Below are 27,309 nucleotides of genomic sequence, written 5' to 3'. Positions count from 1 at the left end.
CCTCTCTCTCTCTCTCTTTCTTTCTTTCTCTTTCTTTCTTCTTTTCTTTCTTCCTTTCTCTCTCTCAAAGTTCTCAGAATCCTGACTGGCTTTCCACTGGCATAATTATGGGATCTTTTGCCTTTTGTTTTTATTTTAAATAAAACATAGCTTTGCTTGAACTTAGATGATGGCCTCTTTTAAATTCTGTCTGTAGAAGAAGGCTCAATAAGGCATCAGTCACTTTTTGTAAAAAGATGTTCTAGATTTACTGGGGCATCTTTCCCAAGTCAATTTTATAAATATAATTTTACCACCTACTGTTATTTCACCACCTAATACTTACAGCAGGGTCTGTCCTGGTATTCTGAAAGGTACAAAATAAAAACATGATAGAAATAGGTCCCATTTTTAGAGTTTACAGTCTAGTTGTGATGACTTTGTGAGGCATATAACTCACTATAATACAACACGAAAAGAAAGTAAAAAAGCAACAACGAGAAGAGAGAGTTAATTTCAACTAAAAGATCAGGAACATTTTCATAGAAGAAGGTGAAATTTAGTTTGGTCTTGAAGAATGGAGCGGGTTCTTTACAACTGAGTATAGAATGGTCAAAGACATTCTAGTTGAAAGGAGTGACTTTTGGAAGATGGGAAAATTTAGGCTATTCTGATAGAATGAGTACAGGGTGTTGAACACGTCTCTGTCAGGAATATAGGGTGTTGAACACGTTGCTGTATGTTGAACAGACAGCAATGTAAATTCTTTTTTTTTTTTTAGAGACAAGTGAACATTTATTTTTGTGCCTTTCTTCCAATGTGTGTTTCAAGTCTTTCTCAAAACAAGGCCCCAGGAATCTCCATATTCAATTATGTCCCTGGGCTTGGTCAACTGCTGCAGGAGTCTGAGAGAGCCTTGTCCAAATGCTAGAGCTACTCATTTACCAACAGTAAACCCTAGGGTAGAAGATACAACAAAGCAGGACTCTTTCCTCCGTGAAATGTGGTGATTTCAGAAGAGGCGGCAGCCAATGAAGAAAACTCTGGAATTTAACCTTGGAACTGGACTGTGTTAAGAGGTGCCTGCCATGAACATAGGCTACTGTCTTTTTTTTTGAGATTGAGTTTTGCTCTTGTTGCTTAGGCTGAAGTGCAATGGTGCAATCTTGGCTCACCACAGCCTCTTCCTCCCTAGTTCAAGCGATTCTTCTGCCTTAGCTCCCTGAGTAGCTGAGATTACAGGCATATGCCATTAAACCTGGCTAATTTTTGTATTTTTAGTAAAGAGGGTATTCCACCATGTTGGTCAGGCTGGTCTTGAACTCCCGACCTCAGTTGATCCACTCGCTTCAGCCTCTCAAAGTGTTGGGATTACAGGTGTGGGCCACCGTGCCCAGCCAGATACTGTCTTTTCTTTGACCCTTCCTTTCAGTTTTTGAAGACAAAGCAGGAGACAACCTTCTCTGAAAATACTTGATAAAAATTCCCCAAAAAACCAAAAACATGTGCTTCCACTTCATTGATAAAAATTTCCTGCAGTTTGGCACCTGGGTCTAGTTCAGCTAGTGGATGAGCTGATTATACGTTCACCTCAATAGCCAGGTGTGCCCATCTCCTTGAGGAAGCCCACTCTATTTTTGGTAGCATGACTGGCACTGAGAGGTGGAAAAGGCACAAGAATTGTAAGATCTCCTGAAAATGCTTCCCTGGGAAGGCAGTTTCATGGATGAGGTCTTCCAAGCAAATGATACAAAACTTCCCCAGGTGCTCCTCAATCGCTGTGTTGTCTGTCAGAAGGACGGTCTCATTCTTTACCTCGGCTTGTCCACATTTTAAAATGAGTTTCTGGACAGATTTCAGATTTGGAAATCCCCAGGTCACATAAGGTTCTACTATACACAGCATTTTTAGGTTCTAAGGGGTGCCTTTTACAAAGACACCACTAAAAATTTTCTTTAGGTGAAGTCTTGCAATGGTTCTCTGCACCAGTAAACTCACACCATCAATCCCATCAATGTGCACAACAAAGGCCAAGAAATGTTTATCTGGCAATTCCAAGGGATGAGGTTTCACTTCTAGTCATCTGAGATGCACCTTGTCATGTTTTTGCTTCCAGGAATCATGTAGGAATGATTCCAGTCACTTAAATCTGAGTCCTTTTCCTTTCCTCTGCTCCCTCTTTGCCAAAAGTGCCCATTCTTCCTCAGTGGCTTTAAGGGCTTGATAAACCTTCTTTTTTTTTTGGGAGGTTTTCTGGAACCAAAGGGATTTTTCCTTGCTCTTGCTCTGGCATCTTTCTAGCGTTGCAACTACTGATCAATGATGTATATTCTTACAAAAATATATAAGTCTCCATACATCCTCCCTAACTCACACAGCTGACTGAAATTTACCATCCTTTTTAATTCTTTGGTTTACATTTGCTTAATGAAGATTTTTTAAAAATTCAAACTATACTTATATTGTCATGACAAATACATAAATACAGCAGGCATTTTCTATGTTGAAAGAGCTCAAAATTAAATACTCACTGGAAACTAAGACAAACCCAAGGCCCACCGAGTGTGCAGATTGAGTAGTTACTGCAATTTAGAGTAGGATATGGGCTGAAGTGGATGGGGAGTTATCACGGAGGAGGGGAGTCTTCCTCCTGGCTTGAAGAAAGGTAGGACAAGGAAATGAAATGAGGAAAAGGGGAAGCATTCTGGGAGTGAATGCATGTGGTATATTTGACTAAGAAAGTTTGACTTAAATATAGAATGCCTGCAGTGAATACATCTAGGAAGGAAAATTTTGGCCAGATTACATTGGATCTTGAATGCCTGAATAGCAGTTTGGCAACTGCCTTATATGAAGTCATTGGAGGTTACAGAGAAAAGAATAAAACAAAAACATAAAAACATAGAGCTGGAGAGGATATTAGAGGTCATTGAATCGTCTCCCCTCATTTCATGAAGAGCTTAAATTACTTTGCCATTGCTACATAGAATATTTTGAACAGTCTGCTTTGGAAAGCTGTTTTCCATAAAGCAAAGATATAAAAATTATATTAGGAATATAAATCTGGCAGATATTCTCTCTCGTAATGCCCTTTCAACAATACAAATATGTTACCTGAGTGGCAGAATGCAATAAGCTATTAGCACAGTTTAGTTGATCTGATTAGCTAGTTAGTCACTTTGTAAGGCAGTTAAGTGAGTGAATGAGTTGTTGGGGGAGAGTTAAAGCCTCCAAATATGAGGTGCCATCCTGAGAGATCAGGTATTCATGACCATTTTTGCAGGAATCAGCACAAAAGCCCTGGACACCCCAAAGAGGGGGTGAAGGTGGAACTTTAAAGACAACTTTGTCAAACTGCATAGTGGGAAGATGAGTGTGGGCCATCCAGACTGTTTTGAAGAGGATACAGTGATGGTGATAGGATGTACGTGATGTGATTATGTGACTATGTTACCTATGATAGTCTTACCTAGCTTGCTGAAATTTCTCTCTTCTTGCTGGTCTGAAGAAAGCAGGTGGCTATGTTGGACTGCCCCTCATAGCAAGGAGCTGTTGGTGGTCACCAGCTAACACCCAGAAAAGGCTGAAGCTTTTAGTCGTACAGAACTGAATTTTTTCAATAACCTGAGTAAGCATGCAGATGAATACTTTCCCAGTTGAGCTTTAGATGGGACTACAACCTTGGCCTATGTCTTGATTGCAGCCTTGTGAAACCCTATGTGGAGCACCCCGTTAAGATGTACTTGGACTCCTCACCCACAGAAACCATGGGATAATAAATGAGTGTTGTTTAAGTCATTAATTTTGTGAAAACTCTATTACATAGCACTAAGTAACTAATACATTCAGCTTAGTACTTAGCCCAAAGTAATTGTTCAATAATTGTTAATTTTTCTCCCTCCTCTGGTATATTTATTTTTATGTGATTTTTTTCTTGGCTCTTCTTTAACACATTGTTTATCATAATACACCCATGGGATAGGTGCAACTGAACTTATGTCATTTTTGGTACTCATTATTCTTTCTTTGATCCAGTTTCTTTATGAGTGACAGGGTATTAATTTATATAAATAGATTACAATACCAAGGTGCTAATGAAAAATCAATCCAACTCACAAAAATATATAGTAGTCCTACATATATAAATATATTAGTGTTCTTTCCTTTCCAGAAAACAGTTTTATTATCACTTACTATCTCTATGATCTGCTGCCTTCTCATTGTCAAATCTCTCTTACCCCAAATAAACATACGCTCTAAATAAACTCAATGTTGCAAGACTGTTTGTTTTCACCAAAGACTCCTGTTCCCCTTTCACAGTGTAGAGTTGTTGCGGGCAGGTGGCTGCTCACCCAGAAACTCTCTATCCCAGCACCTCCCCGTCATTTTAGTTGTGATCATGTGACTGAATTTAAGTCAATGGGATGTGAACAGAGGTAATATATTTCCAAGTCTTGGCCTGCTAATTTTCCCATGTGATCTACCACATCCTCTTTCCCTTTACTAGCACAAATGAATACTCTAAGGCTATAGGGGCTAATGCAGTCTCAGGATGGGAGGAACCTGGGGACTCAAGTGTCAGTCCCTGGAGTAAGGCTGCCTCTGAAACGCTCAGTTGGAATTAGAGTGAACAATGCCTTGAACATGCTGAGCTGCTGAGGTTTCGGGGATTACTATAGAAGCTACTAGGGTTACTGTAATTAATATGCTCTGTAACTGTAGTTTTAAGACAAGCCCCTGGTCAGAGGGCAATGTCTAGGCACTTATCTTTTATTTTTTCTTTGATTAATGAAAATTTTATTGGCCAATAGTTTTATTATGCTCTTTTTTTTTTTTTTAATTGTAGCTTAAGTTCCGGGGTACATGCACAGAATGAGCAGGTTTGTTACATAGATATACGTATGCCATGGTGGTTGGCTGCATCCATCACCCTGTCATCTACATTAGATATTTCTCCTAATGCTATCCCTCCCCTCACCCTCCAGCCTCGACAGGCCCTGGTGTGTGATGTTCCTCTGCCTATGAGGAATGCCTAGGCACTTCTTATGTAGAAAATTCTGAAGTTGTCACACCTGCCAGGGCTAGGACGACAGTATTCCCTGAATCTGAATATGGCTCAAATTGGCTGGGGTCAAGATTTTACTGTCCTTTTCCCTTGGTTACCTAAACCCTCTTTGCCTCTCTACCACCAGCTGGCTGTCTTGGTCTAATCAGGCAGAGCACCCAAAATCATCTCATTTGAACACTGTATGAACACTTTAAATCTTGGGGGTACTCAGAACTCACGCTGTGATCCAGCACTCTCTCCCTACCCTTGACAAGTTGGGTCCCTTTGGATGCCAATGTGGGTGAATCAAATCAGAATATGCTTTGCTCTTTTGGAAACGAAACTGGGTTTCTTTGTCTCCAGCTTGTGACTGATCCTATAATGAAGTCATTGCCCAACTTCCTTTTATCTTCTGTGCATTTTCAACTACCCCATTGCCATTGAAACAGCGTGCCTTGTGGCCATACCTGTCCAAATTATAATAAATACATGTACTTAGCCTTAAAGAAGTTTCCTGATTTTAGTTCGTTAACTGAAGCACACATCTTTATTTGTGAGTAGTTGTGACACTAAGTCATATGTTCTGAAATAATAAGAAATCATATATCTCTCTATATATCTCTCTCTGATTTTTGGCACAAAGCTTCTAAAACCCTTGTAATTTCCTGAGCCATAGGGGTGCTAAGGGAATCTTAGGTTCTAATATTTTGTTTTTGATCCCAGGTTCTGACACAGAGCATCTAAGACCTTTGTAATTTCCTGAGGAATAGGAACATCTGAGACAGAGCTTCTAAATCCCTTGGTATTTCCTGGGTGATAGTAGATTCTTTTGTTCCAAGGGGCAACACTTGAATGAGAGCTGGTCACCAGAAAGACTGAGGCATGATTAGAAGCTTGAAACTTAAAACTCAGTCCCACCCCCATTTTCTGGAGAGGGAAGAGGGGCTGGAAATTGACTTAATAATGAAATATGCCTATGTGATGAAACCACCATAAACATTCCTGAACTATGTTGTTTCAGAGAGCTTCTGAATCGCTGAACATGTGATTCTTAGCAGATGGTGTACCTGAGGACATGGAAGCTCCCTGCCCCTTCCTCTGTCCCCTGTCCTATACACCTTTTTATCTGGCTATTCAGCTGTATCCTTTATAATATATTTTATAAAATCCTTTATAATAAATGAGTAAGCATAGGGAAAGGGTTTCCCTGAGTTCTATGAACTATACTAGCAAAGTAATGGGACCCATAAAGGGGGTCATGAGAATTCTCAACTTATTGCTGGTTAGTAGGAAGTACAGGTTATAACATGAGACTCGTGTTTGGTGTCTGAAGTGGGAGACAGTCTTTGGGACTAAGCTTTTCACTTGCGGGATCTGGTGCTACCTCCAGGTAGCTAGTGTCAGAGTAAGTAAAATCACAGGACACCCATCTGGTGTCTACTGGAGAATTGGTGGTTGGTGGGGAGAAATTCCCACATATTTTAGTGACCCAGAGGTGAAATATTTTGTGTTAAGTGTGAATGTAGAAGAAAAAACAGTTTGTTTTTTTCTATCTAATACATATATGCTTTAGGATTTTTTTCTTTTTTTTGAGACCAGGTTTTGCTTTTGTTGCCCAGGCTGGAGTGCAATGGCACAATCCTAGCTCACCACAATCTCTGCCTCCTGGGTTCAAACGATTCTCCTGCCTCAGCCTCCCAAGTAGCTGGGATTATAGGCATTCACCACCACGCCCAGCTAATTTTGTATTTTTAATAGAGATGCGTTTTCTTCATGTTGGTCAGGCTGGTCTTGAACTCCCGACCTCAGGTGATTCGCTCACTTCACCTCAGCCTCCCAAAGTGTTAGGATTACAGGCATGAGCCAACATGCCCAGTCTGCTTTTGGATTTTGAAGAAAAGTTACTACCATATATATTCTGGACTCCTTTGTTAAGTGTAATCCATAGTTATCCTGCTCTATAGACTGGTTCTATACATGATTTCTATTTCAATTTGAGTCTAACAAAGTTTCTGAACCTCCGATTCAATCATATTTCCTTGTGACCAATTGTTATTTTTCTCTTCTTGAAGATAATACTGAAAGACCAATAATATTAACTATTCCTTGTCCTACCCAAGATGCTAAAGACACTCACAGTAAGGTTATGTGAGGGCTAGGAGGGCCATGTTTGTCTCTTTCCAATGCTCTCTGTCCCATAGACAGCTCCTGGCTCTTATTATTTTCATATTCTAGGATTTCAGTGTTGCCCCTTTTTATCTAAAAACTCCCAAACCCAAATACGCCAGATCAAGTAAGATTAATCCGCAGTTTCCCTTCCAAAAGATGCTCTCACATAATACGAAGAGGAAACACTTTAGAAGATAGCACCTTTCCAGCAAGAAATTAAGTGACATTTTTGCCAAGCGTTAAAGATTCTTGACAACCTGAGTGAGCATATGGTTTCCTTCTCCCTTACTGCATCCTAATACATACTCTCATGCTGTACCTAACCTGTTTTTCTTAAAATTTTTTTTCAATGATTTCTTGTCAGCATGACAAATCAAACAGTTTGACAAACTCTCTGTGACTCGCCTCTAGGTTTTGCATGTAGGTTAAAATCAAGATAAATTATTGTTTTATTATGTAAACCTTAGAAATGTAGAAAAACAGAAAGTATCTTTTATTTGGGTGGAATAAATATTATCCAATTGTACACTGTATCTGGCTTGCTCAATACATTCACTTTGTGTCTACTTAAGTCATATCTTTTATTCTTAGTTAATGTATCTTAAGGTAAATGGATACCATCTATTTGCTCATTCATTCATCTATTCTGTTCATTCATTCATTCATTCTACATTTTTTGAGAGCCTGTTCTAAGAGCTCTCGGGCTAAAATGGTGAATAAGTCAGTCTTACATTTACCGAACTAATGCTCAGGGTCCATTTAATTATTTCCCCCTCATTTTGAATGAGACTTTTAAAAAAAATTTCTTTCATTATTTTCTGAGGTTCACCTTCAATTAGGATTCTGTGAGCTAGTTTCTTGTTCAATATTCCCAGAATTAATGTGAGCCCTTCTTCAGATATTTTAGATCTCAATCTTCATCAAGTTTCCTTTGAAAAATTGTCTTCTTTTTAGAAAAAGAGGATTATATCGAAAGAAGTGAAATCTGTCATGTCCTACAGGTCAATAGTAAAATAACATTAAACTAAGATAGGAGAGAGGACTGAAATCTTGGTGGTTCCTCCAGTCCAACTTGACAACATTTCTTCTTTTTAGTTGCTTTCAAGGGGTAGGGATGGCACCCAGCAGTATTCTTAGTGGTGGCTTCCCTCAGCTGTGGCTTCTGAAGCCGACTTTTGGTGACTATATTCTAATGATGAAGGTTCTCACTGGCAGCTACTCTCTGTGGTGCTTGTTGAAATGTCAGTGGCTGCTCCTGTCTGATGGTAACTGCTCTCAGTCTTCCAGTAGCTTCTGCTGGAGTGACAAACCATGTCGAGGAAGTTCTAACATCTCTTTCTATTGGCAGCTGGAGAAGAAACCTTACTCCCTATCATCACCAGTAACTTTGGCCTTACAGTTCAAAGAAATTCTCAGAATGAGTTATACTATCTTTTGGAGGGCAAGGCTGAAGAACCTTAAAAATAACCTTATAATGTGCATTAGACAGTGTCATCCTCTCCAGCTATCCTGTAACCTCTCTTGGCTGTGCTAGACTTCTTGTTGACTCAAGATGAGCTCCTAAACTTGCTCAGGGAGCCAAAGAAACCAGCAACTGCTTCCCATTTCTCAGCAGTGTCTGAATCCAGGTAACTGAGACGTTTCCCCTTTCTATTCATTCATCCAGCTAATATTTTTCTTAAGTGTCTTTTCTAAGAAATATTGAAGGTATAATAGCTCTATGATAGTCAGAGCTTTCTTAAAATATTTATATATTAATATATTATGTGAATTACATGAATATTCACATGAGTATAGAACTATTACTTGTAGTAAATGCAGGACAATGAAAGGGAAACATGGGGTGTTATAAAGGAAGGTAATGACAGGAATGATGCTTAGATAAGTCTACCCTGGGGAAGTAACATTTAAGCTCAGGTCTGAAAAGCTTCAGTGAAGTGGTATATTTTTTTGGAAGAGGAGCAGGTTTTCAGGGTCATGTACACCAGACATAGGTCACAACTTTTAAATGATTTGAAGATATCCCAAGAGAAGAAGCCAAGTCAGCAGTAGGATATGTCAATCCAATCCACAGAAATCTAGTTTAAAAAAAAAGTCAACTAAGACATTTAGTCCACATGGGTGTCACCTTCATGTTTGAATACATAATAATTAAAGTTACTAAGATGTGCATAATACAATTGCTGATGGGGAGAGTGAGGTGTCAGTAGATAGAAGGTCTTTCAGATTGAGTGCTGAGTAGCTGTCATACTTAATGGTCAGTAGAGGAAGAAAGCTGGAAAATGTGAAAACTCAATTTTAAGACCCCCAGTTGTACACTCTCTCTGGAAGTTTAGGGATCCCTCATGTCTTGCAAGTTTGGAAACAGATTTACGTAGATGTCCTTATACTCTTAAAAAAGTGAGGAAGTATAAAAAGATACCTATGTGAAGATTACATGAATGTTCATCTTCTTTGTTGGACTGAAAACTTAATGAGGGCAGAAAATGTCTCATTCACTCACCCAATTCCTAATACTTAGGCAGTGCCTGGCCCATACAGGGACACAGTGAATATTTGTTGAATAAATTCATCCATCACAACCTTTGGAAATAATAGAGTAACTTAAACAGAAAAAGTAGGATTAAATGTTTCAGCAAGGGGATTACTTAGAATAAAATAATAATGATAAATACATAGATACATATACATACAAACACCCATGAAGAAAATTCATCTTCTGTTTACAAAAAATAGATCAGTAAAAATTTTCTTATGTGTGCACATGTCTTAACTATGTCTGCCTGGGTGGAAGAAATATGAAAATATGAATTTTAAAAAGAGGGCTCTGTAATGGAATAGAATGTATTGCTAGATCCAAAGAGGAGTAAGAAAGGGAAAAAACAGCTTAGAGGCCAAGATAGTTGGTAAGAACTCAAATAAGCATGATGGAGTTAACTTAAATTAATTCCTCAAGGGAGATGCAGCATCACGTTTACCCCTGAAATTGCAAACCTCTGAAACAAAGATTGGTTCATGGTTGCCATAGGTCAAGTGGCTGCTTTAAAGCTACAGACAAAAGAAAATGTAACCCCTTTGTTATTGCCTTCCCATGCCAGCGATTAAAAAGGTGATTGTGACTTATATCCATGCACAAGTTTTCAATGTGTAGTCCTCATAAACCTAAGTCAGGAGCAATGCAGAGAGAGAAAGGGAGAGGGAGAGGAAGAGAGAGAGAGAGGAAGAGAGAAAGAAACAAAAAAAAAATTTAATATACTGTAGGACAGAATAAAATTACCCTCAGGTAATGTTATAAACACTATAAAACTTCTAAAATTCATGTAGTCAGAATTATATTTGAGATTAAATTTATCAGACATATTAAGATTTAAAACTTCCTTTTCATCAATAGTGCCTGCAGTGTAGATAGCATTATTATAGACAAATACATTATTGTGGTATTGATCTGTAAATTAGTAATAATGCTAGGAATGATTTTAACTCATTCTTCATAAATGAAAGGTTCATTGCTGAGGTCCACTCACGCTTGCAGACTGGTAATTCCAGATGATGACTTAATTAAAACAACAAAATGAAACCCACTTTACAGGATAACCTCATTTTTCTTTGTCATACTACAGGAAAATCTATTGTTGTTATTGTTGAATAATACTATTTAGGGGTTAAATTGACAGTTGTTCTAACTCTTGTAGGTTTCAGATTTTGAGAATTTATCTTGGAAATTATTCAAAGGGCATATGGTTATGTTGTGTGTATGTACACAGAAGACAGATAATGAGATGATTATATTCCTGACGCCAGAGTAGAAGTCAGTTGCTTAGCAGTGAAAATGTATTTTTTTATTGTAATAATCACAATACTTTGGATTTGATGCTGAAATAGCACTATTATATTTTCCAAGGTTTACGTCCCTCTTAAAGTTTTAAGGTTTGTGTTAAATAGGCTTCTGGTAGTTGGCCTGCACACACATTGACTATTTATAGCACTATTTTCTTTAGGAAAATGGATTCCAAATTCCAACTGCGGATGTGAGGAACACATACATGCTCTTCCCTACTGGGGCCAGGGCTCAGTTGAGAAGGACACTAGATACATTTGATAATTTGTAACTTGACATGCTTAATAGAAATGTATCACAATTTGCCTATCTATCTTCCTATTGTGAACATTTAGATTGTTGTAAAAATTTCACTGTTATAAACATAATTGTATATAAATCTTCATGCACATTTTTTCGTTAGGATAGAACTTATATTTATGAACCAAAGGTTACGAATATTTGGAAAACTTTTAGTACACATTTCCAAGTTACTTTCCAGAACAACTTAAACTTTACAAAAATTTGTATTCCTACAGGTAATTAGGAACTTACCTGACTCACCTGTACTGAGAATTAACATAAAAATCCCTTTGCTGATTTGCTGGTAAAAAAAGGTGCTTTTTTTTTTTTCACAAATCACTTAAAAATAGTTTAGGGGTTTACTTCAGTTCACTTAATTTCTTTATTAATGAGGTTTTATTCTAGCTACAAACAGTAAGAGGCAATGAAGAGACTTCAAACTGAAAATTAGTCAAATTATTATTCACTAAGTTATTATTAGTCTGAATGATTTTTGAAGGTGGATTAATTATATATTACAGCTAACAATACTCTCATTCAAAGCCAGCAACAAGAAGCGTAACTTTGTCTCATCTTGCAAACTCTAAATTGAAGCTTTTATCAGGAAACCCAATTTCTCCCCATAAGGAACCTGCTTCCTCCCCATCAGGAAACCCACTTCCTCCCCATGTCCTCCCACCCACTGTCCAGTACATTTCTAAGTGTGGTTGGGGAGCTATTTACATAAGGGTAGAGCACAAAATGCTATGTTTCTGGAATTTACCTGGGATCTACTAGGTGAATGTCTCTGAGGCCCAGGAAATATGAATTTTTAAAACACTCGATTCTCATTTGCATGTGAATAAGGTGAATCTTATTTTTATTTTATCTTTCCTTCATATTTTACTTTGCGTGAGTGAAGACATTGTTTTTTTCATTTTGCTTCTGTGCAAAACTTGTAACTTTTTCCAGAGGTTAATAAGTCCCTGAAGAATCTAATTAGAAACTGGCAATAATGAGCTGCTTATACAATGCTTGTGTAATTGACCTGTGGCATCTACCCTGAGAACACTGTCACCCTGGGCACCTTTTTAACTGAAATCGTGTTTGGTAGGTCAACTTCCCATTTAAAAGAATGTTAATTCTAACACACTGACACCCATGTGGTCACCATTTTGCCTGCCAAAGAAAAGAGACCTCCTCAGTTTAGACATTATAAGGAAGCAGGTTTAACATAATGAAAGAAAAATTAATTTTAACTTGAAACCCTCTGAGAATTTGCCATGCCACTAAAGTCCAGTGTAAGAAGTGAAAAGCTCATTAGCTTTGGAAGAAAAATATTTGAGTTTGAGCTGGAGCTCTGCCACTCTCCAGCTGTTGATGCCTGAGCAATAACTGGGAATCTCTGAGCATCATGGCTTTTTCTCTGTGAAATAAAGATATTAACAGTGGCCACCAACTTCACAAAGTTGTTGTGAGAATCAAGAAAGATAGCAGAGGTGAAAAGATTTTGAGATTTTGAAGGTCAGCTGTAGCAATGCGCAGTTGAGCCAGAGCCTTTTCCAGCCCTTTTCACCGTGGAAAACAATACTGTCTCCGGCAGAAAGCACGTTGAACATGGCTCAATGTACCCAGTATGTACCAAAAACTTATTTTGGGGAATTTAAGCTATTTCTTTTCCATATATGTCTCCTCCCAATTCAAGCTGTCAGCCATTATTTTTATTTATTTATTTCTATTTTTCGAGACAGAGTCTCACTTTGTCACCCAAGCTGGAGTGCAGTGGCACGATCTCAGCTCACTGCAACATCCCCCTTCTGGGTTCAAGCGATTCTCCTCCCTCAGCCTCCCAAGTAGCTGGAATATCAGAATAACAGGCATACACCACCACAGATGGGTAATTTTTGTGTTTTTGGTAGAATCAGGGTCTCACTATGTTTCCTATGCTGGTCTCAAACTCCTAACCTCAAGCGATCCACTTGCCTCGGCCTCCTAAAGTGCTAGGATTACAGGTGTGAATCATCATGCCTTGACCATTATTTTTAAATGGCTGTTGAATTGTGTCATGAGAGGTCACTTCCAGGAGATGTGTCATTTCTTTTCTGATGCATTCCATAATTGTTATTATTTTAGAGTTTTGGAAAAGCAAGTCTCCTGCCATTGTGATTTCTTTGTTTTAACTCTCCCGAGAAGGCCAAATGACTGCTATTTTCAGAAAACCAGAGCAGGGAAAAGTGTGTTGCATGGGTGAACCTTTCACAAGGAAGGAAAAGTAAACTCGGCTCTCAGAAGCCATGGCCTTTCTTTCCCTGGGTGCAGGAGGCTGTCAGCTGTCATGCAGAGAGCAGAGTAAATGGATACTGAAGCAGCGCTTTCCGGGGGCTGTGCATGTTCATTAGGGGTCGCTCATGAGAGGTCTTACAGCAGCCATTACCCAAGCTGCTCTCAAGTACCAAAACCAGGGGCTGGCATTCTGCAATTGCAGAAAAGGATAACGTTGGAGAGAGGCAGAACGGAAGCAAAGCGAGGGGGAGGTGAGAAAGGACAGACATTTTGACCTCTAATCAGAAACCTCCATTTATAATGGCATTTTTTCCTGAACCTTAATCTGCCCTTGGAGGGAAAAAAGTAATAGAGTGAAAATGAAGTGCCCTTGAGTGGATGGGGACTGGAGGAGAGGGTGTCAGCTACAGAGGACCTTTGACAAGGCTCTTAGTCATTTATATTTGAACCCATTCCCAGAGGGTGAGCTTGCCTTTCACTGCTGGGAACAATTGTCACGCAGCACATGATAGAGACAAAGAGTGAGCACATTTCCCCCACCAAGGGGCAAGCCTTGCAGACGTCGTTATTCTCTGTCCATTTGTTCCTGTTACCAAAAGCTGGCATTGTGCACTGTGTGTTGGAGTCGCTCTTCCCTCACGGCTCACTTTGATTATAGTAAAACTGTTCAGGGGTCCTGTTTTGGTCAGGAGAAATTTATAACCCTGTATTTCCCAAGGTGAAAAATTCATGTAATTTCACTACCGTAAAGAAAATGACATAAGAGAAAGCCTCTTACTCTCCCCCCTTCCCTTAGCTCCCCAATCCATTGCCTTACCTACAGGAATGACTTCTCCTTGCTGAATTTAATCAATTACTCACAGGCCAAAGGCCTTGGTGGGCTTTTCAAAATTAGAATGATCTTCAAAGCACAGATATAACATCGTATTATTACATCTTATGAACTGGGATTTCCTAGCATTTGCAGCAATACCTTAAAACATAAAATACATAATCAAACATGAAACGTGGTGTATTCATAGCATTTGGGCTTAAACTAAAGAATATGACTCCTCTTTATTTGAGCAGAAGCTCTAGTAGACCTTCAGGGAGTCCTTCACAGAATACAGAGAATAATTCTGTTTAAGTAATCTTGGTTTATAAAAGAAAATTCCAGATCATAGCTACAGCAGTGTTAATGGACAGAGGGCCATATTCTGTCTTCTACATTTTTGATGTGTTTAGAGAGTGGCTAAGGTGGCACAATTTAACACGATGGATTCTAGAAATGATGAATTTTTTTTTTTTTTTTTTTGGAGGCAGAGTCTCACTGTGTTGTCCAGGCTGGAGTGCAGTGGTGCGAACTCGGCTTACTGCAACCTCCGCCTCCCAGGTTCAAGTGATTCTCTACCTCAGCCTTCCAAGTAGCTGGGATTACAGGTGTCCCCCACCATGCCCCATTAATTTTTGTACTTTTAGTAGAGACGGGGTTTCACCATGTTGGCCAGGCTGGTCTTGAGCTCCTGACCTCGTGATCTATCATGTCAGCCTCCCAAAGTGCTGGGATACAGGTGTGAGACACTGCGGCCAGCAAAATGGTGAATTCTTTAAGCCATTTTAGGTTAAGTAGAGTTTATAATTCACAGATTAAGCACAGTTTAAATAAATCTGGGTAACTTCAACATACTTTGGTTTAGAGACAGAAATGCTAGATTTGAGAACATCTCTGCTACTTGTGAACTCTGACTTCGGTATAAGTCACATCAGCCTTGTAAGCCTGTTTTCTTTTACTTCTTTTTTTCTTTCTTTCTTTTCTTTTCTTTTTTTTTTTTTTTTTTTTTTTTTGAGATGGAGAGTTTTGTTCTTGTGGCCCAGGCTGGAGTGCAATGGCATGATCTTGGCTCACTGCAACATCTGCCTCCCGTGTTCAAGTGGTTCTCCTGCCTCAGCCTCCTGGGTAGCTGGGATTACAGGCACCCACTACCACACCCGGCTAGATGGGGTTCCACCATGTTGGGCAGGCTGGTCTCGAACTTCTGACCTCAGATGTTCGTTCCACCTGCCTCTGCCTCCCAAAGTGCTTAGATTACAGACATGAGCTACTGCTCCTGGCCAAGCCTAATGGTGAAATGGGAATAACCAAGCCTGACTTAACTCACAGAGATGTCATGACCATAAATCAAAATTATAAGGACTCACAACAGTGCCAGCATGTGGTACGGGCTCAGGGAATGGCAGCTGTTATTATCTAAAAGACCTTCTATTGTGTGTAATTCCATGAGAGGTACTAATGATGGCATTAGTACCATTAGGACACTAGAGAAAAAGATAAACGGCATAAGATAGTGGTTGACATGGTTAGGCTTTTGGTCCCCATCCAAATCTCACATGGAACTGAAATCTCTGCATGTAGAGGGAGGGAAGTGATTGGATTATGGGGGTGGTTTCCCCCACGCTGTTCTTGTGATAGTGAGTGAATTGTTATGAGATCTGATGGTTTTATACATGGTAGTTTTTCCTGCTCACTCACACACTCTCTCTGTCCAGACACCATGTAAGACGTGTCTCTTTCCCCTTCCGCTGTAATTCTCAGTTTCCTGAGGCCTCCCCAGCCATGTGGAACAGTGAGTCAATTAAGCTTCTTTCTTTTATAAATTACTCAGGGTCAGGCATTTCTTTATGGCAATGTGAAAATGGACTAACACAGTAGTTCAGAGATCACACTTTGGAGCTGCTTGGGGGCTAAGTAGTAGTTGCATGACTTTGAGCTGGGTATTTGTCTTATCCTCTTATCAGCTGAAAGGAATTAAAAATAGTATTGATTTGTAGAGTTGTTGCAAGGGTTAAATGAACTGATATGCATGGAACACTTGAAATAGTGCCTGACACAGGGTAAATCCTATGTCAATCTTCGCCATTCTATTAGTATTATCATTCCCATTATCAACGTTCTGTTTAACGCAGCCATTTCCAGTAGCATATTTCTGAGGCTTCATGGAAATGCAAGTAGAATAAGGGCAGAGTTTATTTTAAAAACGTATTTAAGAAATGTTGCTGGTTGGGTTTCCCTGGAAGCAGACATGGCAGCATGTTTCTTTAGGAAGTATCCTAGGAATGAAGACCTATGGAAGGGGAATGAGGGAGGAGGCAGGATTGAGCAGGTAGAGAATTGAGAAGCACGCGTACCTGAAGGACTGCTGTCCCCAGAGGGAGCATTGGGGTGAACACAAATGCTCATGCCTTTAATCAGTCTTTGGACTTGGATTGACCTGGAGAGGGCATGTCTTGAGCAACAGTGAGACAATTAGGCAGTCAGCTGATGGATAACCACTTACAGCCTCCTGGCAGCTGGGGTAGCAAGTCCTGATTGAAGAGGAGTCTGAATAGCACACATCTTTGTCTCTCACAAGAATATTTATTTGCCAGGCACCGAGCCAGTTATATTTGTGCCACTTCAAAACATCTATATATTCAGTGTCATCTGCATTTCTGTATATACAGTGCTTCTGCACAATGAACTCTAAGCTTCTAGAAGGCAGGTGTTGTGCTTTCAGTTATCTTTGCCTCCCAAGTATCTAAAATGGTGGCCATTGTACATTAGCTGTTCAATAAATGTTGATGTGTCAGTCAACAAATGAATGGATGAATGGTGAGCAGGATGGTGGTCATAATGAAATTTTCAGAGAAAGGATTGGCAATTACAGAAAAGAATGATCCAGATTTGCTTATCCTGCAAATATGAGAACTGCTGTTCAGGGTGCAGCAGTTGGGGTAAGGGAAAGAGGAGTGCAAAGAAGTCTTGAGGCTGAGAATAACGGCCTCCAGTGGATTCCACTGATGAATTTAAAACTAATTTTGAAGTAGAATTTAAATTCAGTGTTTACAGACTCTCTATATGATCACCATCTAATTAGGAGTTAAGAAGTGCCTTAATATTATAGCAGTTCTAGTGACTCAACATTTTGAGATAAAATACATCATTAACCATACTTTCATATATTTAGAAATTTTGGGCAGTATAGAAAAAAAAACAACAAAATCAAACAGGAACATTTGTGGATGCTTTCAGATTTATTTCACAGGGTTCCTGTTTTTTTTGTGCAGCTCACTTATTGTAAATGTGTCTATTTTACTGCAAAAAATATTTAAAAATTTGAAAATATTTGAAGCATTTTCCTCTAGTTCTGGAATTTGAGTTAACATCATACCGCTATGGAGTAAGACAACTAGTCTTCAGAAATTTGACTGTCAACATTATGTGTTTTTTTGTTAAAAATCTTCTTGAAAAACTGCATATGTTCACAAAAAAGGAATCTTTGCTTTTCAGGTCTCATTCAAAAAGATCCTGTGCCGTTTGTCAGGATCCTTCCTGTTTACAAAACAGGAAAAGATAAATTTTTCTCTGAATAGAAGTTTTAAGTTTTAGAGCAAACTCTCTTTGCCTCAAAGGTTATTCAATATTTCCAAACAGGTATTGTATTTTTAGGACTAACTAAGCATGCTAGAACTTTTATTTAACTCATCTCCTGTGAGGACTGAAGATATATCACTTCTGCGCCCTAGAAAGACCTTTACTAATGATTAAAATCTATCAGACCACGGCATCTTAAGAACTTGGACTCAAGCAGGTTTTCAGAAAAACAATTTTAGATAATACCTCAGATATTACACATGCTCACACTCAGTTTTCACAATCTTCACACCTCTATGTGGCCATGACTTTATAATGGCTCACAGTTTAATCAAGACTGTTAAGAACATAAGGGAATTTTTATTTAAATTAGGTTCTTTGCAGAAGGTCATAGTGATACTAAGATACTGTAGGCATAATATCTGAGGATTTGATGCTGTAACTGTCATTACATAAATTTAATATTGTCTGAGAACTGGATTAGCATCTTCAGGTGGTCTCTCAGTCTTCAATATTTACAACCTCTATGAAATATCAGGCATAACCACTCTGGGAGCCTTCGGTGATTGTGATACACTCATATTGGGTTTCGGCTCAGACTTGCAACCTTGGGTCCCCTCCCAAAGGATGGGGGTTGCAGACATTCACCCCTGTGCCTTCTCACCTTTTTGTGGAAGCAAAACATAACCTTAGGTCTGTAAGGGTCCCTTTATTATGAACTCTCTGCTCTCTGGCTGTTATGACAACCTGCAATGACTACCTCTAAACTAAAAAGCCAGTTGGTCTTTTTACAGCCTGTAAAATAAAGCAAACTCTAAATGACTTCACTTTCCCTCCATTTATTGACAGATTCTCTAGTTGGATAATCTAATTTGGCATTCTCCTCTCCTCCCCCTCATTGATTTATGACCTCTGGTGATGGGTTAACCTGATTACCTCCAAATTTCTCTAAGTACCAAATTTAAGTTCACTTTTTATTATAATTAAGTGAAAAGTATTTTTCAAAGGGTAAACAGGCTGTCTAGTGGAGTCTTTGGTGCCTATATGAATTATTTATATACATCAGAGGAAGTTACTGTAAGTAGGGAGGGGTGAGAGATGGGAAAAGCAAGCCATTTTTAAACTCTGGAGTCTAATTTTTGAATTTGCACCTACTTCATTTGCCAGAAAATTATGCTTTTAAAAATTGCATTTTATTCTCCTACAAAGCAGGGACCTTGTTTACAAAACAAAAAAAGAAAGCCACTCTGTCCAACTAAAACAGAGAAGGAATTTGTTACAAGGACCACAAGTGGCTCACAGAATTGTCCATATGTGGAAAACAGGTAGGAAAGAAGAGACGGCAGTCATGGCCAAGACTCCTCTGCCACCCCCACAAGAATGCTGTGGCTGGACAGCCGGCCCTGGGACATCCCGGTGGACACACTGTATGCCTGGACTCCGCCCACCAGACACTTCCTCCTAAGTCGCCAGGCTATTGACTCCACCCCCAGAGCTGCTGCCACAGTGAATACTCTCTGTCTACCTCTGCCCATATCTCATTCTTTCAAGATTCAAAATCCCTAATCGCCTTCACAATTATTGGATCACAAGTGCAGCATGGAGGTGGGAGAAGAGGAGGCAGAACTCAGGTCTGTGCCCTCCATCCTTCACCTGGCCCCACTTCCCTAGCCTTAGATTTCCAAACGTAGAAAGCGTGTTTCTATGCTGTACAAGCAAACACTGACAAATATCCACCACATTGAGTTCCTGTTTTGGAGGCATCCCTTTCCATAGCAGGTACAGAAATAATAATAAAAAAACAGGTGCACTGAGATACATTACTCTTGTGCTCAATTCTAGTGTTAATATTGATCCTAAAACTGCAGTATCAAGAAGAGTGTTGGTAATGGAAATAATTACAGAGGATAAATATACTCATTGCTTTTTATTATTATGAGTTTGTAAACTCCATGAAGGTAGTTTTAAGTTATTCAGGATTGATTATGGAATCAGCAAATTGTCCTTCTCTCATCTATATTTCTCTGGCTATCATAAACCCAGTGATTTTCTATTTAGAGTTGCTTTTATTATAGGGAGGCGGATCATCACAGGAAGAAAAGTTAAATTTCACATTGAATGTTACTTCTTTTTATTGGCAGTAAGGGCAAAATCTTTGGCCACCAAGTTGAAAATGTAGGATTTTCCCCTCTTATTCTCTTCTAATTTTTTGTTGATTTACCACCCAACAAATTTTTATGGAATGCCTTTTCTATTTATTTATTTACGTATTTATTTATCTATTTATCTATTTTTTTGAGATGAAGTCTCTCTCTGTGGCCAGGCTGGAGTGCAGTGGTGTGATCTCAGCTTACTGCAACCTCCGCCTCCCAGGTTGAAGCGATTCTCCTGCCTCAGCCTCCCGAGTAGCTGGGACAACAGGCGCATGCCACCACACCCAGCTAATTTTTGTATTTTTAGTAGAGACAAGGTTTCATCATGTTGGCCAGGATGGTTTCAATCTCCTGACCTCATGATCTGCCTGCCTCGACCTCCCAAAATGCTGGGATTACAGATGTAAGCTACCGCGCCCAACCATGGAATGCCTTCTCTATGTAAGGAAATATACTTTGAGAGTACCTTATTTTTAGTTTCTATTTATAGACTCTTATTTATATATTTATTCACTGTTTTATACTTTCTTTCATATATTTTTTCCACTGGTATTTTTGGGTAAAACCGTGTAAATACAACAGTAAGTATAGATGATCAAAGTCACACATGACCTATGGAAGAAAGAGTCGACTGATGATCTGCTATGTATTGTATGTTCAAGCCGTGGAGTTTGGCATCAAAGGAATATGAAGGTGATACGATCTAACCTTGGACCACAAATATTTTGATGTTTAAAGAAAATGGAAACAATTCTTCATGATGCAATATTGGCAAAACCAGAATTAGGCAGGTAAAAACCCCAAACCCGTCTACCTCATAATTTTGTATAAAGTTGGTCAGGCTGTGGCCCTTGTTATCATTTTGCCTATTGCTTTTGGCACATAGACAACTGAGAGCTATTGTACAATTTTGTATCATTTTAATGAAAATCGTATAATGTAGGTTAGAGGTTCTGTGTTTTGATGATTGGTAAAAAGGCTTTTTTGCAAGGGTAACTTCCCTTAAGTAATCAAGGCACATGATTTGATAACTGATGCGCAGGGAAGGGCTTTCATGAGTTAGTGAAGCACGTGGCTCAGGTGTGTGTCTCTCAGGGATGGAATACAGAATTATAGCTCAGCAGTTAGACCGTCAATGTTCCTTACCCAGTTGACCATAATTAAAATAATTTTATTCTTGGTTTGATACTGGGAATTAAAACTCACACCTCAGTTACCTGACAAAAGATTTTCAAGGCTAATGGCATGAGACATGAGGGTTTTCAAATGCCAACCTGTGTTCTTTTAAATAGAGAATTCCTCAATCATTCATGTCTGATTAAAGTTGTATTTGGATAATTGATAATGACTTTTCAATTAGGTAAAAGCATATTTTATGTAGAAATTACGTTTATTTACACTGATTTTTCTCCTCTTCCAAATGTCTGGGCTTCTGTATCCAATTTGATCTAACTGCCACAGCTCATAGGAAGCCTATGTAAAGGTAACTGACAGTCATCCCTAAACACAGGTTGATAAAAATCATGCTTTGGAGCATGGCACTGCATGAAGTATTATTTTTGAAGACTATGCAGAAAACTTCCCCAGCCCAGATAAGGACATCTGTGGGGGAGTTTAATTGGGTGTAAAAGGAAGATGAAGGCTGACAGCTTGTGAGATCATGCTCTTTTCTGGCTGTGGTAGTCACAGGGTTTTCTCCGGGTGGGAAAACTTAACACAGTAACATTCATTTTGGCCGTTTCTCTTTTCTGCCGGCTATTGTAGAAGTAAGAAAAGGCCATGCTGAACCAAATGGGCATAGTTAATAAGGTGTTGCAGTCTCTGCTGTCTACCTGGTGAGTGCTGGGATAGAGATCCTTTCTGGCTCTGCTGGGGGCTTGGGGAAGGAGGAGGAGCTGTGTCTGCCATTGCCCTGCCAGGTAGCAGGGAGGACCCCACACCTCTGAGGAACGAGTGCCTCTGACTTGCAAAACCCTCATCAGCAGGTAGAGGTTCACTCTTCATTAGGCGGGCTGAGCTTTGGGTATCTATAGAGCATAGCTGGCCTTTTCGGGTCTCTAGATTTTCCTAGGAAATGACGGAATTTCTTTGGAAGTCCTGTAGGAAAACATTCAAACTGCACTCAGGTATTCAGAGACCCGTCCATGAGGAGTGCCACGGTCAGTCTTGTCTATGTCACCTCTATCTGCTTACTCAGTCTGACTTTCTCCATTTCTGGAACCACAGCCATGATTTCATCTCTCAGTATCCACATCATATGCACTTCTTGACCAATCTGAGCGCGTTTGTCTTCCTTCTACTGTCACTATTCCGGATGGTATACCTGTCACCAGAGTTCTGTTCCCAAAACACAGATACCATTACACAGTCTGCTGTTCAAAAGCCTCTCATGGTTTTATTTAAAGAATAAAATTGAAATCTTTAAGATTAGATTTAAACATATCATATGTGGACTGCACGCTGTATTTTTGGTTTTAATACTGACAAGGACTCCCCATGGAGCCGTGACTCTGTTTAAACTAGGTCATTCATCCTCATCTGGACCTGTCTCTGTGACTCTGCTCATGTTGTTGTCTATACCTGGAATAGCTTTGACTTCCTCCTCCACCTTTCCAGAACTTCCTCCTCCTGCGAGGTCTGCCTCAAGTGCCAGCAGTTCCCAGATGGAGTTCTCTAGTGCCAGGTTGTTAGAAGTCATTGTTCGCACTTTTTGTTTTGTGAGCAGTGCTCCTCCCTCTCACTCACTTCATTTTTCACATGGGCCGGGCGCAGTGGCTTGTGTCTGTAATCTCAGCACTTTGGAGGCCGAGGCCAGCGGATCACCTGAGGTCAGGAGTTCAAGACCAGCCTGGCTAACATGATGAAACTCCGTTTCTACTAAAAATACAAAAAATTAGCCGGGTGTGTTGGCACGCACCTGTAATCCCAGCTCCTCGGGAGGCTGAGGCAGGAGAGTTGCTTAAACCCAGGAGGCAGAGGTTGCAGTGAGCTGAGATCATGCCATGACACTCCAGCCTGGGCAACAAGAGTGGAACTCTATCTCAAAAAAAAAAAAAAAATTCCTTTATCAAGAGAAAGCCTTTCATTGCATAATGGAAGGTGTCAATGCAGCCTCATCACTTTATTGACCTGTGTGACCTTGGTGGGGCACAAGCTGGAACCTGCCTTACGTCTCTCCTGCCACTGCTTTCAACTCTTTTGGTCAGCTTATCCTTTCCTGCTTCCTGGTGACATCTTGACCAGGTTCTAGAACATTAGGCATAGATGAATTCAACGGAGAACAGTTTCTTCTTCAGGCATTACAGAAATCTCATTCAATCCAAATCAAAACTGTAATTTCCCCCCAGTTTAAAGCTTTTCTTTTTGTCACCCTCAAGACAGATCTCACTCATGGTTCTAGAAGAAGCTGTGAAGAAGATAGAGAGCATGACTTTGTCATTTTTCCTGTATTGCCTTTTCTCCCTGCTTCACTTCAGGCTCCTCCAGGGTCAGAGAAGGAGGCAGCAGAGGAAAGGAAGCAATGGCCATTTCATTAGCTGGTGCTCTTTCTAGATCTTTCTTGGCTGCTGGCTTTCCTCTGTCATGATAAGTGCCCAGACACTGACTCTCTCTAAGTTTTTGTGGCATTTGTAGGGGGCCACCCTGGCATGATTGATACCTTCCCTGGCCAGCTGATCTTTTGGTTCCATCTCCCTCAAGTCTCAAGTCTTGTGCTGGAAGAGCAGCCTATCCTTTTCTTTCCTTGGCAGGCAGTTCTCTTGAACAGTCCTTCAGAGAAATTGCAAGCCCGGTGCTCTGCCCACTTGACCTACTGGTCAAACCACCAGCTTCTCCCTTGATTGCCCATTCTTACCTCGCTGTTATGGGCAATGCCATCTATGCTCCCACCTTGGCACTGCTCCACATAACAGGCAGACCCCTTCTGTCTTCACTTAGGCCTTCTGCACTCTTAGGCCATGTGGGGCTCTCATGGTTCTAGGTGTCTCTTTTACTCTCCAGTGCAGAGGTAACCAAGGGTGGTCCACACTTCTCTATAACTCAGAAGGCTCCAAACAGAGAGTGAGATGCCTCTCCTCCTGTCAGCCCTCCCTCAATCCTGTCAGGGGGTTCTTGGGAGTCTTTTCTTGTAAATGAGGGGTTGGGGAAGTTCACTGTTCCCTTCTATCCTGAGTCTTTAGCATCACTCTGTAGAAAGAAGAAGTTGTTTGTATCCACTGACTTCACTGTTGAGGCTTTCACTGAAATTCTAACATATCAGGAAAAGCTGTTTTTAATAATATTCTTTTACTGCAGAATGGGGTATCGGCATGGGGGTTAGCCACTTATTTTAGGAGAGAATGATAACCTAAAGTCACACTCGCTATAAATGACAGGTATTTGGTCAAATCAGCCCTTGTTCATAATTTTTATGGAGCTCAAGTGTGAGGGAGTGAAGATTTAGGAAAGGAGGAGAGCAGAGGAGAAAAGACAGGAGATGAGGCTTCCTGGCACTATGGTGTGGTGGAGTAGGCAGATGTCACCTGCTCCAGTGGCCTTATTTCACCCTGTCTAGAGTGCTATTGGGATGATGAGAAAAGATGCCTTCCCCAGTTTTTCTTTGACTTAAGGGCTCTCTGGCATCCACTCATAGCAGTATCTTCAGAACGATAAATGGTTATTATTTCTCCCTTAAACTGCAGTTTTTCTACAAACTATCAACAGAAGATTTCCAGAATTACTGAGAAAAGAAAATACTGGGCACTTTGATTTAAAAATTTGGCTTACTGAAGAACTTACATGAGCTGGATGCAATTATATCCAGCTACAGTCTGGTCTTGTGGCCAGGTGCAATGGATGTTTATTATTGGGTCATTCCAGAAGAACATCCATTGGGTAAACTCCCTACCCACACTCACGCACGCACACACACACTCCCACACCCACCCCCCATATGGTTCTGTGGGGCTGCCAATCATAGTTCTTCCTGCCTGGCCAGAGCCATGGGGGTGGGAGTGGCTGTGACCTAGGCCTGCACAAGGAAGTCTTCCCTTCATGTTTTTCTAGCTGGAGCTAGTGGGGCTCACTGCCTCTTCTTTCTGACAGCAGAGCTGTTAGATGGCGAGACAAGCACCACCTGTGGCCACGATTCTGACTTGTCTAGTGTCAACCCAGGGCCTGGGAGGAGGAAGTCACCCAGATAGGAGAGAGAGACACAGAGAGGGAGATAGTGACGAGAGACAGAAGTGGGTACGGGTGATGTTCAAGACCCAGACCCAGCTGTTCCAGGCGCGAGGCCTTCGCCTTTCTGGCACTGGGCTGCGGGAGTCCGCTGAGCCCCTTGCTCCTCAGGCTGTCTGCTCCTGGAGTGACTTACCCACCATGGAGGAAGCCAGCCTCCTGGGGCCTGGCCCAAGGTGACTTCTGCTCTGCAAAAGGAAACTCTTTGGAGAGAAATTTTTGAGCCTGCCTAGTCACACGTCTTTGCAGCTTAGAAGGAGAATGGCGATAATTTAAACTTCATCACAGACACAGATCATTAAATTCAAGTTTCTTCCTGGTAGAGATAATAACAGGTATTAACTGAGAAAGACCTTTAGAGTCTCCAAAAGCATTAGGATGGTCTAATTTAAAATATTTTAGCATACTACTAACACATTGAATGTGAATTGGTGAAACCTCGTACATTCTATTTCTGAAATCCCAGTTCAGCTTTGCTGACTATCTGGGGGTAAGTAATTAACTTCCCACCATCCCCACACAGCATCTGAGACAGGCAGATGTTAGCATGTTTGCTGTGGCAGAGAGTGGAGTCAGACAGATCAAGAAGTGAATCTTTGTTCCGCAACTTAATTGTGTTTTACTGAGGAGCCCAAGGTCCAGAGAAGTAAAGCCATTTCCTCAAGATGACAAATCCAGTGGCCACGCAGGGCTTTATCCTTGCCAAAAGCTGTGATGGCTCCCCTGACTCAGACGAAAATGTGGGGCTCAAGGCTTCTCTTAGTTCAGGCTGCTCTAGCAAAGTACCGTAGAGCTGGTGACTTGCACACAGCAGACATTCAGTTCTTCCAGTTCTGGAGGCTGGATGTCTGAGATCAGGGTGCCAGCACGGTCAGGTTCTGGGGAGACCCCTGGTTTGGTGTTGCAGGCTGCAGAGGCCTTGTTGGGTCTTCACATGGTGAAGAGAGAAGGTGTGCTCTCAGTAAGGACACTAATTCATTCCCTCAAGAAGGGCACGAAGCCCATTCCTGAGAGCACTACCTTCATGACTTAATTACCTGCTAACAGCCCTGCCTCCAAATCACATCATGTTTAGGCTTTGACGTGTGAATTTCGCAGGGATACAAACACTAAGGTCATAGCAAGGCCCTTCAGACGCAGCCAGACGCCACATTCAGTCCCGGTTCCGGTCAGTGGCCAACCCTGTGCTTTGCCCCCATTGTGCTTTTGCAGGTTTCTTTGTCTGAAACTCACTTATTCTTTCCTTCCCTGTCTCCACTACCTTTATTTGTGCTGATCTTTCAAGGTGTAGTCCAAATCTCAGCTCACCGAGGCCTTTCCTGAAACCCTCTCCAATTTTTTCTGACCTAGTCCCTTTGGGCAGATCAACTGGGAGCAGTTTGCACAGCATCTGCGTTTATTCCATGAATCCTCGTGTGCTGCGGGCGTTTGTTTATGTCTCGTCTGCATCTCCACTCAGAACAGAGACAAAGCTTTCCTTGTCTATTACTGTGCTTGGGTTCTAGGCCCCTCTGCATTATCTGCAGCCTCCAAGACTGCACAGCCAGCACCCATTATATATGCATGGTAAATAAATAAGCCCTTTTTACTTCTTTTGATTTTGAATCTTTCCCTCCTCCCTCCCTCCCTTCCTCCCTTCTTCTCCCTTCCTTCCTTCCTTCCCTCCCTCCCTCCCTCTCTCCCTTCCTGCCTTCCTCCCTTCTTCTCCCTTCCTTCCTTCCTTCCTTCCTTCCTTCCTTCCTTCCTTCCTTCCTTCCTTCCTTCCTTCCTTCCTTCCCTCCTTTCCTCCCTCCCTCCCTTCCTCCCTTCTTCTCCCTTCCTTCCTTCCTTCCTTCCTTCCTTCCTTCCTTCCTTCCTTCCCTCCCTCCCTCCCTTCTTCCCTTCTTCTCCCTCCCTCCTCCCTCCCTCCCTTCTTCTCCCTTCCTTCCTTCCTTTCCTCCCTCCTTCCCTCCCTCCTCCCTCCCTCCCTTCT

At 40.8% G+C, this 27,309-nt stretch overlaps 1 protein-coding gene and 1 pseudogene across 1 annotated transcript in view; both read right to left on the bottom strand.

Moving 5' to 3' along the window:
• The window catches only part of GALNTL6 (polypeptide N-acetylgalactosaminyltransferase like 6), a 1,261,291-nt gene that overhangs the window by 181,871 nt on the left and 1,052,111 nt on the right, over window positions 1-27,309 (bottom strand). The gene's annotated exons all lie outside the window — the stretch shown is intronic.
• LOC116565128 lies at window positions 1,538-3,391 on the bottom strand (annotated as a pseudogene).

Source organism: Sapajus apella, unplaced genomic scaffold (genome assembly GCF_009761245.1).
Source record: "Sapajus apella isolate SASKATOON/1434 unplaced genomic scaffold, GSC_monkey_1.0 scaffold39, whole genome shotgun sequence".
NCBI lineage: Eukaryota > Metazoa > Chordata > Mammalia > Primates > Cebidae > Sapajus > Sapajus apella.
This window is presented reverse-complemented; position numbering and strand designations above follow the sequence as displayed.